At 39.9% G+C, this 16,385-nt stretch overlaps 1 protein-coding gene across 3 annotated transcripts in view; it reads right to left on the bottom strand.

Annotated features, from left to right (window-relative positions):
• Positions 1 to 16,385, bottom strand: part of Sns (sticks and stones) — a 574,205-nt gene that overhangs the window by 104,304 nt on the left and 453,516 nt on the right. The window lies entirely within an intron of this gene.

The raw sequence follows: 16,385 nt of genomic DNA, 5'->3' as shown, positions 1-16,385 counted from the left end.
CCACAACAGATTCTCTTTCAGGAACCTGGGTATTAATAATATGTTACAAAGCGATTAATAATACAAGACATTCAAGGAATAAATTCTCGTACGAAGTTTGTAGAAAGCTATCATATAATAAGAGACTTAATTATTTCCATGAAAAAGAGTTCCCTCTCTGAGGGAAGCAACGATAATAGTAAGGAAGATTTAAATAATTAGAACAATTTTAGTGCATCTTAAAATCTTTACAGAAGTCGTTCTTAAAAGGGGAACAATCATCCGTTTAAAGCAGTCTATAAACTGCCAGTGCAATTTTATAGGAAACGATTTCTAATTCAATGAGCCGTGATCGAGCGGTTCGCGTTCGATTTTACGTTTTCCAACATTTTCTTAGTTTCTTTTCCGACTATCGCGCGAAACAGGAAATGGAACGTGTCTTCGTCGTTTCCGTTCGCTCCGCCAATCGTCTGCTGCAAACCGCGCGCGACCAATAAACGGTATATTAATTGAGGTCGTTAATCGCCAGTCGTGAGACAAACTAGCGTAGCTGGGTTCTTCGTTTAGAGATAGTAGTACGGAGAATTTTATTACGCGATAAAATTGATCAAAGAAAGGCAAAGAGGGGTCATCGACCGTCGTTCTCCATTATTCTCCTTCGTTTCACGAGGAAAGAAAGTATCGATTAGAGAAAAATTTAAAAAAAGAATTCTTGTGGAAAAATTCGTTTCAACGTTTCCTGGCCACGTTTCGTTAAATTTTTTGTGAGAAAAAAACAAGATCGTCGAGTTTGAAAGCATGCAAAAATTGATTTGCGTTTAATAAGATACATCGACGCTTTGGTAGACCCGTTCGATTAACTGCAATGATTGACCATCTAATTTCCACTCGCGAAGAGCACTTAATTCTATCGATTATCGTTCCGTACGAAGACACTGGCGTAAAGAATCGTCGATATCACGTTTGAAATATCGGCGGCATTAAATAGCCGATACTGTGACTCGAATAAAATCGTTTTCTCTTGGAACGAACGGAGGAACGTAATAAATGTTTAAAGATAAAGAAAATAATAATGTTGGTAATGTATGATGTGACGGAATAAATATCGTATTTGAAATATCTGAGTTATTAATAACAGTTCATCCTTCGATACGAATAAAATCGATTTCTCGTCGTAACAATACAAATGTAGAAAATGTATACCGTATATTATATGCTATTGTGTACGTCCAAATTAAACATTATCAACTTTCTTCTGGGAAATGTAGTGGCAAATTCTTTAAAAATTTGCAAATAATACTGTTCACGCGTAATAAACGTTTGCAATGAAAGCTTACAAGCGGTCATCGGTGACCACCGGTAGCAATCAACGCGTTAATTCAAAAAATGGCTATCGAGCAAGTTTATAGTGCACCACTATAAAGCAGTCTTTCATGAATCAGCAGTGGCTCACGCGGCGTTGACACACATAATCCTTTCGTTGTGCATCGTAGAAGCGATTGTTCGCCAGAAACACTCTTCGAACAATACGCGTTAACGCCTTGTTTCCGATCTCGAGCGAAACGACAAAGGCTGCCGCGACTCGGTGCGACTGTCAGGTCTCAGACGTTCGCCTGTAACCGCTGAACGAAGAAAGGTAAAAAGAAAATGGAGGTATGGAGATTTAGCGTAATTTCTTTCGCCCGTGTTCGCGGCCCCGAAACAATCGAATGGTTTCACACGAGTTGCAACGGGTTGGCGTGACTGCGTGTGAGAAGAATCGCAATTAAAGGCGTTGAAACGCGGTTAGTCGCCAACCTGTCGGCCAGAATCTTAAAACCGCGACGGCGAGAAAGGAAACGAGTCACGGCAAAACGACCAACCGCGCATCCGGTCGGACGTGAATGGCGGCGAGTCCGGTGCGTGACGTTGTTTGGGGCGCGCGAGCGACCCACAGTCGATTTGTTTGTGTAGTCGGTTGTAATTAGCGCGAGGCGGTAGAATTTGCGTGGGTCGTTGAGGTTCTTATTATCGTTAATACGTCGGATCCTTCTCGCGATTAGCCACGCGAGCTTTCGTTGTCGTGCAAAAATTGTCCTCGTTTTTGTACGCCCGTTGCTTCGTACAATATATTGCCAAGGGCGAATTAATTGGCTCGCTTTGCTTCTCGTTCGAAGTTAACTCCTTGTAACACGGCGACTATTTAGTTCGGGTAATTACCTGGAAATGCGTTTTTCAAACTGGATACCGCGATTCCTTCAGAAGGAAATTAACGTAAGCGAACTTTCGCGCAGCTCTAATACTGTTTAAATCGCAGGAAATATTGGTTTGACAACTGAGGAATTGCGGATCTTTTTAATAAAAAAAAAACAATTTTTAAAAATGACATTTTCCCATCTTTCAACACCATAATTCTACGTTCATAAAAGTTCTGGTTTTTATAATAAAAAAAGTACACAATCGATCGATACAATGTTTTTCCTGAATGATAATTTAAGTACTATTAGACAACAATATGAGTTTGACGTTTCGAATGCATACAAATACGTAACAATCCACAATTACATAGTTGCCAAACCAATACTTATTTGAACGATATATTTCTAAATATGATCGCGACGAAGAAGTTTTTAAAAATTATACAGGAATCCAGTAGTAATACTATTACAGGCTACACGCAATTTGGAAGAAATAATTTTTTCTGCGTGACGAAGTATTTTTAAATGGAACGCGTAACGAGTCGATGTCAGTTTTGGAAGAAGCAATTATTTGGTACGTAATAGGATAAGGAACGAGTCATGAATTATTCATCTACTAGGTGTCCCATTTATGGTCGCGTCAATGTAATTGCGTTCGATCGCGAAAGTTTATTTTCTTGATAAGAGAAGCTCGTAAAACAATATTTTATTCTATGTTTTCGATAGTTTCATAAAAAGTTACCTCCGTTTGGCACTACGAATACTGGGACACGATGTTTAATTATAAGCCAGCTCTTACTCAGTCGATTAATGATGCATTAGCACCAATCTACGAAGTTTTAAGCACGGGAGACTTATTCGAACGTTGTTAGGGTAGTTTCGTGCAAAACAATAACGAAAACTTGGACGTTCTCGTTTGGAAGTTCGTTCTAAACTGAACGACAAATAAGTGAAGATTACCATCGAAGAAGCTGTATTTGTTGTAGAAGGTTCATTATATAACCCTGCAGCAGATGACTTACGATAAGTTAACAAATTCGATTATTATTCTACTAATTGATCGTTTTAAACGCGATACTTTAGAAATGGATTTCGTTTAAACTGATCTTGGAGAATATTTGAATTGGGTTATTTACAAATATTCGTACGTTGTTTCTAAATAATAGTTCGCAGCTTTCATGATATTTTCCCCAATTAATTATCGATGTAGGTCGATAATAACAAGAATTTGTATTTCTCGTTCCTCTATAATATTCACTCTCTTAAAAGAGCCATAAAATCCATCCAACTTACGACTATTGATCAAATAGTTTATCCACAATGTACTCAATAATTAAAATGCCAATTAACCAATTCGATCGAACTGAAAATATGAAGTACTCACGAATATTTTAAATAATTTAAACGACGTATAATGGTATTTTCATCGACAAAGTGTTGCTTTTCTTGTATATTAATTTAGCGATTGAATCTCGTGAAATGTTTTACTTTTAATGAATCGTATCCGAGACATCTTTTATATAACTTTAGCCAGGGCGTTTTTAATTTAAATACTAATATCGCGATACGGTTTCGGTGGCCGTGGATATAAATTCGTCGCGAAGAATCGAGCAGAAACATTTAAGCTTATCGCCTAAATTTTCATGGAATATCATTTGAAGTTGACAACAGGCGCTCGGCAATTCAGAGTAAGCGGGACACGTTTAAAAGAAGCGGGCAAAGCTTTCAAACCTTTGAATGGCTCGCAACTCTTGCGGACTAAAAAAAGAAACGAACCAATTCTAAAGAAGTGCAAAGAATGAAACATCTGTACAGAGAGTCATTGAAAAGTTGATGCTGCGAGGAAACTTGACGTACTAGAAATTTTGTTGAGGCTAATAAGAACAAAATTTGGCCGATTAAAAATTAATTCGAAAGATGTACCGTCCGTTTCGCTTTACTGGAAAAAACGAAACTTCCTTCGAGACGTGACGTTCGAGTCTGTATTTTACGAAAAAATTTTTCATCGCTCGTCTCTTTTATTTCGCAATCAGAACTCGAATCCTACGATTGTTCGATAGAAAGGATTATCGACGCTTGTTTCACAATCGAAATTCAAGCATTAGTTAGACTGTCAAATAAAAAAAGGCAATTTTATTAAATTCTCAATGAAAAAAATCCTTGCCAATCATAGACTTTGAAAACGTATTCCTTGATTGAATTTTAATTAGAAAACTATTGTCTCGATCATATTTGGTTATATTCGATGTTACCTCGAAGGAAGTTTTGAGTAATTTAAACGAACTATTGTTCTCTTTTTCTATTAGTTTACTGTTGTTAAAATGTTTTGATATTATTGGCGGTATTATCAATTGTTTAATTCAGTAAAGCATAAATGGATAGAAAGTTGAGACAGTACGCCCATGAAAATCCATCGTACCCTCGAAGATATTTGAACGAACGGATTTCGATCGTATTAAGAACTACTGCTGCGGAATTCCAGTTGAAAGAGTCGAAACTCAGAAACGATACAACCGTCTCTGGGCTCTAATCTCATTGCAGGGAGAAAAGGAATCGGCCGTACGGTTCACTGGATCACAATTTGAGACTCGATCGTTCGTTTTTCAGACGACTAACCAGCCGAGCTATGCAGGTCGTTGACAGATTCCTTCCCCGTGTTCGTAATATCCAAATGGCTGTCGCTTGCATCATTTATCCAATTTCTTGGACAGTTCGAACGGTCCTGTTCGCCTCGGATGCATTACGCTAACTCGCGCGGTAATTTGCCAGTGAATATTTGCCACTCGAATTACTGACATCGAAAATTCGTCGAATAATATTCTCACAGACGCGTCGTCCAATTTACAATTCGTTTCCGTTGAAATCCAACTCCCGAATAACTTGGAATTACAAACCACAAATTGAAAATCCGACGACTTGATCGCGATTTGACTCGAGTTTCAACAACTTGATACTTTAATTGGTGACTTCTCTGCATTTATTTTTAAGTAGAATTATTACTATTGTCGACCCAGAAAAGCTCTCGTGGTTTTCGAGCTCTAGATTCTCCAAGTTGAAACTATTAAAGGTTTCCTTCTGGTAGACGATCGTTTAAGGATCGAGTGGTACTTTAAAATGTACAAGTTGTATAACGTTGCATAATGTACTTAATCAAGAATTAAGATTGGCCTGCAAACTGAAAAACTGATCTTTATCGAGACCTTTCTACTTTTTCCCCAATGTGTTATGTTAGCTTGCGCATTCAAGTTATGCAAATTTAACAGCACGTAGTTCCGATTCGTTCGTAGGCTCTTGTACGCGCAGTTTCCGTTAGTTATCGATTATTAACAAATTTGCTAATGGATTCTAGTTTACAAATTATGAATAAAACGCGAACGGGAATCAGTTTACCAGCGAAATTTGATTCGTTCTCCGCGAATAAAGTTTAACCGTCCCTGCTGTACGGTTTGCAACATAATTCTAAAGCATCCTATATATTTGGCAAACGTTTTCAGAGGCGTCCACCGCACACAGAGCACTGTGATCGATTCGACGCCTCTAGGCGCCAATACTTTATGGAGAGCGATTCGATCGAACGCCTATAGGCATCAATAGCAGTGAAAGGGTTAACAGGATCTATCAAAGATAACTCTAAAGGCGTGTTTCCCTCGCGGATATCACACAGGCGTTCTAACATAATCGAAATTGACGGTACCAGTTACGATTTATTAATGACGCGTGGCTCGCGTTACTCCGGGTCGACAATATCATTTTTCGGGGTGCAATTCGCGTTTTTGCCATTGCTACTTCTGTTACAAGTATCGAATAGTTGTAAAAAATAATGAACATTTTTATTTTTTGCCAATCATAACACACAAACACGTAGACGATATTGTAAAATGGAAATATATACTCTGTTACTCATAATTTTTCATTTTTCACAGTGAATAATATCAAATTTTATAACAGTGCGTTGCATCCTTTTTACAAACGAACGTATTGGTTGGTTTTTACCAATGCAACGTAAAATTGAAAATTTGAAAACAGAATATTACTGAATAGAATTATAATCCAGTACAATAATTTTGTTCTTGAATTCCATTGAAAATTTCTTATTAATAATTTTGGAATAATTATCCCGTTTTCAGACGTTGGAGCGTCATTTCGCTATTCGAATTTAATTTCATCGCTATATCAAGGCGAAAGAGACATTAATTTCGAACGACGCCAAGCATATAATTAAGGAGTTACCGAATACTGACATTAAACTAAAATTGTAAATTTCAATGTTTTACGTAACCGAATATCTTCTTCGTTATTGACCAGAATCGTTCATGCACGGTAGTCGATAATTGCGTAGAGAGCGAGCTAAAAATTCTTTCAAGTATCGAGGATCACGCGATGATCAATGTGTCCAATCCAATAAGAACGATTCCCACTACTACCAGCTTCTTCCACTTCCATCTCTACTCGTTGCTAAGTGACCATCCCCTCCACTTGTCGACAGAATACGACGAAACGAGATTCTCATGTAATTATCGATGTTCTATTATACAAAGTAAGTCACAGTAACTTAGTCCATCGATTCTTTGCCTCGCGATTTAATTTCTGAGTGCATCGCAGTTGTACTCTGAAATTCTTACGTGTAGGAACTAATCTTCCTACCCTGGTCGATTACCAAATAACGGAACCATAACTGGTGGCTTTGTTCTCAGACAATTAACTACATACAAACTATTTATAATTTATCGTACTCGTTTTTAGAACCTCGTTAAAGTGTAGGAGTATAGATTGATTTTCCTTAATATTTCGAAAAATTGTTTTATATCCTCGGAGAAGAGGTCACGTTATACAGGATGTTCGACCACTCCTGGGAAAAATTTTAATGGAAGATTCTAGAGGTCAACATAAGACGAAAATCAAGAATATCAATTTCTTGACTGAGGCTTCGTTAAAAAATTAAATTACAAAATTTTTCAAATCGTTAAAAAAAAATATTTCCAGTTGCAAGAGTCGATTACAATCATTTTTGGTCATTACACATACCCCCAAAATCCTACTCAGTTTCGAGAAAAAAATTCCTTACCGAAAATATAATTTCTGGCCAGAAATGTCTGCTCGAATTTTCATGAGAATCTTTAAAACGTCATAACTTCTGAACGGATTGGACAATTTTAATGTTTAAAAAAGCAAACTACGCGTATTTTGATGGAGAATATGTACAAATTGCAAAAATATTCGGAAAGTTGGTCCTTGACCCCGCAAAATGAGAAAAACCCCGTAAAAATGGTCCAATTTTCAAACAGTTATAACTCCTACAATTGTGAATATATTTCAATGAAACTTTTTTCTGAAGTAGAGCTCATGGGTACCTATAAAAAAGTATTAGACAACTTTTCTGTAGGGCGTCAAACAAAATTACTAAAAATGAAAAAGGAATTTTTAAGAAAAATCGACAAGGGGTAGGTGCCTAAATTTTTCGACGAAAAAAAAAATTTTTAATTAATTCTAAAAAAATTATTTTCTGTTCCGGGGGTCAATTGCAATCATTTTTGGTGAATAGACATACCCCCGAAATCCTACCCACTTTCTAGAAAAAAATTCCAGAAAGTGACATTTTTCGACGGGGGAAAAAAAATTTCAAATCGTTCTGGAAAAATTAGTTTCAGTTGCAGGGGTCAATTACAATAATTTTTGGTGAACGAACTTACCCCCGAAATCGTGCGCAATTTCGAGAAAAAAATTCAATACGGGCGGAACTTTAAACGTTAATAACTTTTTAACGAAGCCTCCCATCAACAAATTGGTATTCTTGATTTGGTCCTATTTTGGTCTCTAGAATCTCCCATTACAGTTTTTCTCAGGGGTGGCCGAACATCCTGTATAGCTACTCACAACTAGACTGCGGATGTTTATGCACTTATGTAAGATACGAATTATTACGACTTTTTCGGATCGCATTTGCAAACGAAGTCTTCGTTGCATAATTAGTCGAATATAAAGTGTAACGTAAATCTACAGACTTTGGTGGTATTTTGAACAAATTAAATTTGCTAAAGATGCTACATGTGCGATGTATAGAATTTAATATTTATCAAGGACTGTACTATTTTTCATCTCTTTTCGTAACCGTATTAGTTGTATGTTCAATAAACTATTTCAAGCATAAGCAGTGTAGTATCCCACATTTTTATTAGCGAGAGAAACCAAAGTGGTCGGAGGGCACTTCGACAGCGTCGCTCGTTAGAGTCGTAGTTTAGTCGTAGGGGTTGAATCAGCGTGCTTAAAATGATCCCGACCGTTTTGCAGCCACGGGCGAGGCCTCGCGTCAGCCCATTCGTAAACGCAGGCTTAAATGGTAGACCGGCGGAGTTTCGGGGTTGGACCGGTTTCGTCGGTGGTCGCGGAAAACTTTCCCGGGGCATCGCGTCGCGCTTAAATACGCGGTTATGCGTCGCGAAGAACAAAGGGCGCGGAACGAGGACGTGGACCAAGAGGCGAGACCGGCGGGGAGGGTAAAACCGGAACGGCGGAGCGTATGCGTCGAATTATGTGCATCGATTCACCCGAAAATGGGAAAACTTTCGCGGCGGGGGCGATCGTCTGGGGCGTATCTTGTTGGCCAGCCAAGTTTGCCCCGTTCGGTCAGAGGTGGTGGAGAGAACCCAAAGGGGGTGGGTCGACGGCGGAGTTACGTTTGCCGCCGTTACGGTCGTCTGGCGGAGCGCGGCCCGAAGCTTTACTGCTCGGTTAACTATCTGTCCGTAGGACAGCTTTTGGCACCGAACACCCGGCACGTCGGATGCAACGGGACGAAGAGGGAGGGGGAGGGAGGCAGAGGACTGCGACCACGTCGGCTTCGCGTTTATTATTTAAATTAAACGTTGACGTCGGCCACCGGCGCGGCGGGAGGGGATTCTTTGCCGGCCTCGCGATGGAAACCGACCTCCGGAGGGTCGGAGACGCGGAGGGTACCGTCGCTTTTATGAAAACCAGACGGCGATTCTGAGGATCCTTCCCATGGAACGACGGACGTTGGCTTCCGAGCGGGAATGAAACTCGTCGATCGCGATCGAAACGTAACGTCCGGTTCGTGGGGTGCAGACGCATTCGAGGGCTCGTTTCTCTGCGACGCCTTTTCTTTCTTTTCGATTTTCGATACTACGTATATTTAAGTACGCGCTGTTAAATTTGTAAAGAAAAATCTCTGGTATTGTTTGAGAAATTTGAAAAATTTAATATTTGGTACGAGATACAATTTCAAAGACTACGGTGGTCGATTGCTTTGAAATTTTTACAGGCTATTCCACGCGTTTTTTTTTGTTTTTATTAAAAAATTGCTGAGAAAGGTACGGGATTCTGGAATTTTCAATTTCAGCATTCGTCTTTCTGTCAATTTTCGATATAAATTACTTACTTTGGCACGGACGATTCTGGTTCTAGACCACCTCAAGAGCTCTGCGGGGAGTAGAGTAGAGTTCCCCATGCTGAGTGAGAACCATAATCACGCGTACGGAGTCTCTCTAGTGTAAATTTGTCTCTCCCTCTCCAGTGTTTTGTATTGCTCGATATTTTTTGATACTCCGCGTGCAAAAATACGAAACGTACGAAAGTTGACCTCTGTATCGCTTTATATTCCAGAAATGATTTATCGGGAAACCAAGAAACCTGGCACAGTAGTGTTCCGATTATCTGACACCCGGTTATCCGAATAACTATAATAGAGGGTGGACAAATTTTTCGGCGAAATTAAAAAATTTCAAATCATTCTGGAAAAATTTTTGGTGAATACACATACCCCCGAAATCCTACGCACTTTTGAGAAAAAAATTCTCCAATATCCTGGCGTCTAAGGTCTGCGCCTGCTAGGTTGCCTTAAATATATGTGTGGGGGCGAAATAACAGTAAAAAACAATTACCTAAAAGTGTCGTTAAACAAACTATAAAAAAAGTAGGTAGCATTCGCTCCAAAAAAAATTCATGAAAATCGATGAAATCGAGGTTGTTGAATGCGTTTGAATCGCAGTAGGGTTCCTCAATAAAAACGACATAGGAATTTTAATCTTCATAGCTGCCATATTTGTTATTCGGTTGTTCCTAGTCGCGTGACGTTTATATTCGCTAATTTGCGAATCGTCATGGAGTCGTAAAAATTCTTGTTCGAACAATGTCGATGTACGGTCAAACAGTCGTTTAGTAGAAAATTCGTTCCAACGCCTGAGAGAATATTACTACCGTATCGCTGAGAATCCAGGATTATCGAAGATTTTATATCTCGCGACAACGTTTTGGCTCGCAGCGTTGGACCACACGCGAAAAATCACGGTTGGGAATTTACATATAGCCGGGGTTGGTCACGAATTCGTTTCAGAAATCGATCTTGCATATCTCGGGACCGAGACGCAGCCATGCGTGAACCGTCCGACGAGAAAAGTGAACGAGATACAAGAGTGGACGGAACAGCGGCCATCTCTGACAGCCACTAATGCAAATTGAAAACTTTTATAACGTTCTTAACCAGCCGTTTCTAACGTTCTTGGTTTTCTGTCTCGAATCCATATTGTTTTCTTTTTTTTCCAATTATTATAGATTGAGAAAATAAGATATTTTTTCTATAAAAAAAAATTACTCTTCATTCCTAGAGAATCTGTACGATTCGCATGGGGTTAAAATCTAAACGAAACCATTCGTCGATCGAAACCGCTGAATTCTTCCCGTTTCGAGTTTTCCAGCGAACAGTGCAGTTTTCCTTCGTTTTTAATTCCCGGGGAAAACTTTCCCCTTTAAACGTTTCCTGCATCGCGAGGCAAATGAAAAGTTCGGCCATCGGGTTTTCAAGAATTCGGCTCGCGATCGATTTTCCGGCCTTCGAGTGTCGTCTCGCCCGGCAAAGTTCCATCATTTTCGCGAGTTAATTTTTTATGAGAATTCGGAAAGTTCCCGGCGGAAAATTATGGAACATATTACAGCGGAAATTCTCGAGGAAATTGCTCCCTCGGTCTGACCTCCGCAGTCTCTTTCCACTCGCGCGATCCCCTTCGACGATTCTGTCGAAAGTGTTTTCGATACTTCCCGTTAAGAACAGCCTCAGACTGGGATCAATGCCATTCCCGACAGTTTACAATTCCTATCCGTCTTCCATAGAAACTATTTTTTCCCCCCAAAACGTGGAAATTGTTTCAGAAATTCACGAGAAATAAATTATCTCGTGCAAATTCATTTAAAATATCTTTTCTTACGTAGAGGATTATTTTACTTTCCCCGACCAGATTTCTTCGTTCCGTTTGGAAATATCTCGCTGACAGTTCGCGTGTCTGGAACAACGTCGTTCTTCGTTGTCTCATGGAAAATTCACCGTCCGCGAAGTGCACGATTCCTGCGTATAAACAAATCACGAGCCCGGTGGACGTTCAATTCTGGAATGCCCGCCGGCTGTGTTTGTGTACTTTTGCGAATTTCAAGTCGACAGCGATCCGCGCACCTCTCGATAGAGGCAGCCTTGAAATATGAAACGACGCGCGTAATTCGTTCGTCGGATTTTGCGTTCCTTTCACGAGTTTCGCGAGAAAAGCCTGGTCGTCGATGAATAATGACTTTCGAAGTTTGCGAACTTTCGGACGGAAAATAAATCGCGAGCAAACGGACCATATTCTCCTATAAAAGCGACTACGTTGTTCCAAGTGCATTGAATTGTGTAAAAATAAAAACAACGATAGAGAGAGGGAATGGTATTCTTTTTTGAGAATGAACCCTTTAATTACGCATTTTCACTTTGCGTGGACTAATAATCGAGAACAATGGCTTCCGGTCTGAGTCGCCTCGAAGCATGGGGGAACAGGCGTCAGGGTTTTTCAAAGGGAAATGTTGAACAAATTGCCCGCGGCAGTTTCTACTTCGATAATTTTTTGAAGCATTAATTGGGTACTTTGTTTTACTATAATTAAACAAATTGTACTCTATCTCTGGGTGACGCAAAGAGACGCGGTTGTTTATGAAGTTGCCAGGACATTTCGTTATTGGACAGCACGGACGAGAAAATATTAACGGGAAGCGAGATACAAAAGAGACGAAGATTATATTTCGAAAATTAATCATACTGCAGTACGTTTCGTAAACATGTTTTCGAATAGGAGTTAACAGAGGTTAGAATGCAGTTAATCCTTGACAAACTTTCAGAACTTTTAAAAGTTATATTATTTTAAATATTTACTTGGTATACTAATAGTACAATTTTGACAATTAATATTATGAAAGAAAATTGTAATCTATCGTATTTTTATGGTTTCAGATTGAACTTTTATCGTATTTATAAATTCCTTGTTCTTTACTATCATTTATTGTACAATTTATCGTCGGTTTTTAATTTGCATTCTGATATTATTGTACACATACGCTGGCAACACGAAGATTTATCGTACTACAGAGTAAAATATACAACTGAATTCGAATTGGATCTTGCTACGCCTCTTGGTGTGCAAGAAACACGCTTCACTTTAATACCTCGAATATCTTACTAACTTCATTTGCAAAATCATATTTCTTCAATACTCTAATCATCTCAATACTACGTACCCGTGCTATTTATTTTTCATGTTTAAACTTCGATACATTTGACTCTGGCAACTAAAACGTTTCGCGCGCCACGAATCATTCATAATTCAACCAGTCATCTTCATACGCTCGGTAGAGAAACCATAGGAAGAAAAGCTCCTTTTTGCCAAAGGGTTTAATTGCTGGCTGCAGCCGATGCGCTCCGACGAAACCAGAATGGACGTGATTTGCATTAATCGTTTCGACGCTGCATTGTCAAGCGAGTAGCCGGTATGAATGGTGGGACCAGTGTTTAAACGTCTTGTTAGTTTTACCGATCGAACAGATCGCGGAGACTGGTTTCATTCATTGCGGTATCTCGGTATTTACGAGCACGGGGAATCGCGGCGCGATTTAATGGACGCCTGTCCCGACGACTACTCGGAACTGCGAAAAACTCGTCCCGGTTTTAACGAGAGGGAAAAATTGCGGCGACGACGGTCTGACCTTTTGTCACGAGCAAGTTGATTCGTAATTGCGTTTCACTTTCCTTCCAAGCGAACGGATAACGAGACTCGTTGCTCCCTGGAAACGCTGCACCGCCGCCAAACTTTTCAAAGTTTTCGTCGACGAGACCCAGAGGCGCGAAACCAAGCGAAAGCTATCGCAGCGTCACGATATCGGTTTAAATTTTAATTCTTTATCGGTGGCTATAGCAATTTCATAGAATTATACGTGTATTTGGATTTTGTTTTAACACGTTGACCGCCAGACCAAACCCCTCGAATTAAAAGGGAAAGTAAATTTTGGTTTTAGACAATAGACTCGTTGAAATTCAAGGGCCCTAGCTTTATTTTCTTTGACATATAATCTTGAGAATTAATTTTTTTAACTCCTTGGTAAAAAGTCCCTATCCCATCGATCGCTGGGTTCTCTGTATTACAGTCTCTGGCAAAGTAGAATTCGAAGCGGCCTCGCTCGAAAGGATTAATAAACACACATTTTGCAACCAAGTAAATGCAAAGCTCTAGCACCAAAAGCGAACGTTAACAAGGACGCATTCGAAAACTGAATCCGTTCTAATCTGTAATTAATTCCACGATCTATTTAACGTCGACAGAAACTAATAACTCTTTGACGTTCCAATCAGCCGTGACTGATAAAACGAGATCCGTCAAAAGCGAAATTGTCTGAGCTCGGTTCGCGACCCGGACAGACTGTGGCGAGCCGGAGCTTCTCCCTTATCACTTTCATCGATCGTTTGAAACGGCAGCAGCGTCAATGGTTGAAAAACAATTAATCGGCGCGGGGGCCGCAATCGACGCACCCGATGGGAATCAAAATTTCCATTCCTTTGTCGTTTCAGGCGATTTCGGTGCCCCTGGCCCCGGAATATTAGCGGGCTGATATTTCGTCGATATCCGTGACACGGGTAATTTAAGATCAATTTAATCGCCGCCACGGCGACGTACGTGGGGGGGGGGGGAGAGGGGGAGAGGACGAAACAAAAAAATGAGAACGAGAGAGAGAAGAAATAAATGGACGCGAAACAACGAGCGTCATTCAGCCGTGCTGGCGAATCGACGAACGGAGCCGATTGCGCGTGAAACGTCGCTGCAATATTACCGTCGACGGACGAAATCAATCGGCCGATTCGATACGCGCTGAAACGACGCGAACCCGCAACGCGCGACGCGGTCGCGATCAGCTTGGAAATTTCCCCGTCGTCTGTGGAAACGATAACAGTAACGGAGATAACAATGAACCGTTAGGATAGTTTTCAGACACAATGCAGTACTCGGGAACGGCTCCGCCATGAAATTAACGAAGCCACAAGAAACCTCCAGAGCCCTTTATTTATTCAGTTTTACTCTTTCGGGCGAAAAGAGTCCATAGCTTCGATTTCAATCCACCACAACTTTTATTTCGCCCCGATCGTTGGTGTTTCTTGGAAACGGAACATTAATTTTATTTATTTTAATCGTTGCTGCGGCTACAGTTCCCGTATTCGTCGGTAGAGGGCCACGTTCGATTTTTATCGTTCTCACAAGTATTCAACATAGTCTTCTGTTACAATTCCATCAAGATCTGTGAAGAAATAGTCAAGTTTTTCAATGATGCTGTCCGAGTGCCATTTCGAAACTAATCCCCACGAAAAGGAAAACGGATCAACCCCAATTCAGACCAACCAAAAATTACTATTAGCCTGCGCTGTCTATTCGACAAACCTCTTTGGTTCGCGATAATTGTCGCGCGAAAGTTTTCAACAGTGATGTCTCTTTAACAATTTCCAAGCGTGGGTCCAAAGAGAAAATCAGACTACGCTCAACCGGGGGTTTAAAGGACCGTAGGAACACGCGGAGCAGGAAACTCGGTCTAAAATTCAGGGCTGCTGTTCAAGGAGGACACGGCACACGGCTCCTCGGCGCTAGTATCTTTACCTTAAGTATGGGAACAGAGAGACGCGGGAGGCAAGTAAAATGCCTGTCTTCCGGAAGCGTGTACGGGACGCTTTCATGGTAATTAGTGTATTCTCTGAGTGGCCCGAGTCATTAGGTTCGCTGGCGGTGCTATGTCAAAAGCACTATCTCGCCTCCCTGCCTCGCGCATACTTCTTCCCACTCTGTCTCTCACCATATTCGCGACGAATTTCTTCCAGGTCCCTTTGTTTGTTAATTCGTCGCAATTTAAGCCTCGTGATAATAACCGGCCACTCCCTTTCGCAGATTTCGTTAAACAATTTTTTATCCCTCTTTTCAAACATTGTGAAACTTATTATTCTATGCATCAATGATATTCACGGGGAAATTATATTTTTAATCGTTAGCAAACTTAATCGTTAGTTGCTACTGTTGCTCCATTATATCAAAATTTTGATCGTTGGAATATTTACTAATTCGTTAGGAAGTTTTGAAATTCGAATAATTTTAAGAACCACTCTCCAAGTGTTAACCCGCTTTTCAAACATCGTGAAGCTTATTATTCTATTTTTAATCGAAGGGAAATTATATTTTGAATCTTTAGTAAATTGCTACTATTGCCCAACTGTATCAAAATTTTAATCGTTGGAATATTTACTAATTCGTTAGGAACTCTTGAAATTCGAGTGTTTTGAAGAACCACTCTCCAAGTGTTACAATGCTGGGGTAGGAGAAGAAAAGAGCTCGACAAAAAATTTGTACCATTATAGTTAAAGACTATGGCAGTGTACCTACAGGTGGGCAATATTTTAGGGGATGATACTATCCTGTACAGAGTTAGATTTAATAAGAGCCTATCGCTGAATCTCGCCCTTCACTACACAGGATGGAAAAATGTAAATATCATCTTGCATTTAGTATAAAATAATAAATACATATTGTTGATTATGAAAGGGAAGTATTTTATTGCAATTACAAAAGAAAAAGAAAGATATTTAACCAGAGAACAAAGTCATTATAAATATAAAAATGCCAAATCTTATTTTGACATTTACAACTATCAATCTTCACGATAAAAGGTATATTGTCGAATAAAGTATTAAGAGTGGGCCAAATTATGTTATAAACAATAGAATCTACTTTCAAAACATTCTACGAGACGTTTTCAAAATAATAGTTGCCAGAGGGGCTCTCCAAGCACAAGTAAGCGTTTCTTTTTGCCAGCTATGTACAAGTAGCTTATCGTAACGCGATAATATATTACAAGTTATTTACACGTTGCAGCGCTAATTCCGCTTAA

Source organism: Colletes latitarsis, chromosome 11 (genome assembly GCF_051014445.1).
Source record: "Colletes latitarsis isolate SP2378_abdomen chromosome 11, iyColLati1, whole genome shotgun sequence".
NCBI lineage: Eukaryota > Metazoa > Arthropoda > Insecta > Hymenoptera > Colletidae > Colletes > Colletes latitarsis.
The sequence above is the reverse complement of the archived record's forward strand: the minus strand, read 5'-3'. Positions and strand labels throughout refer to the sequence as shown.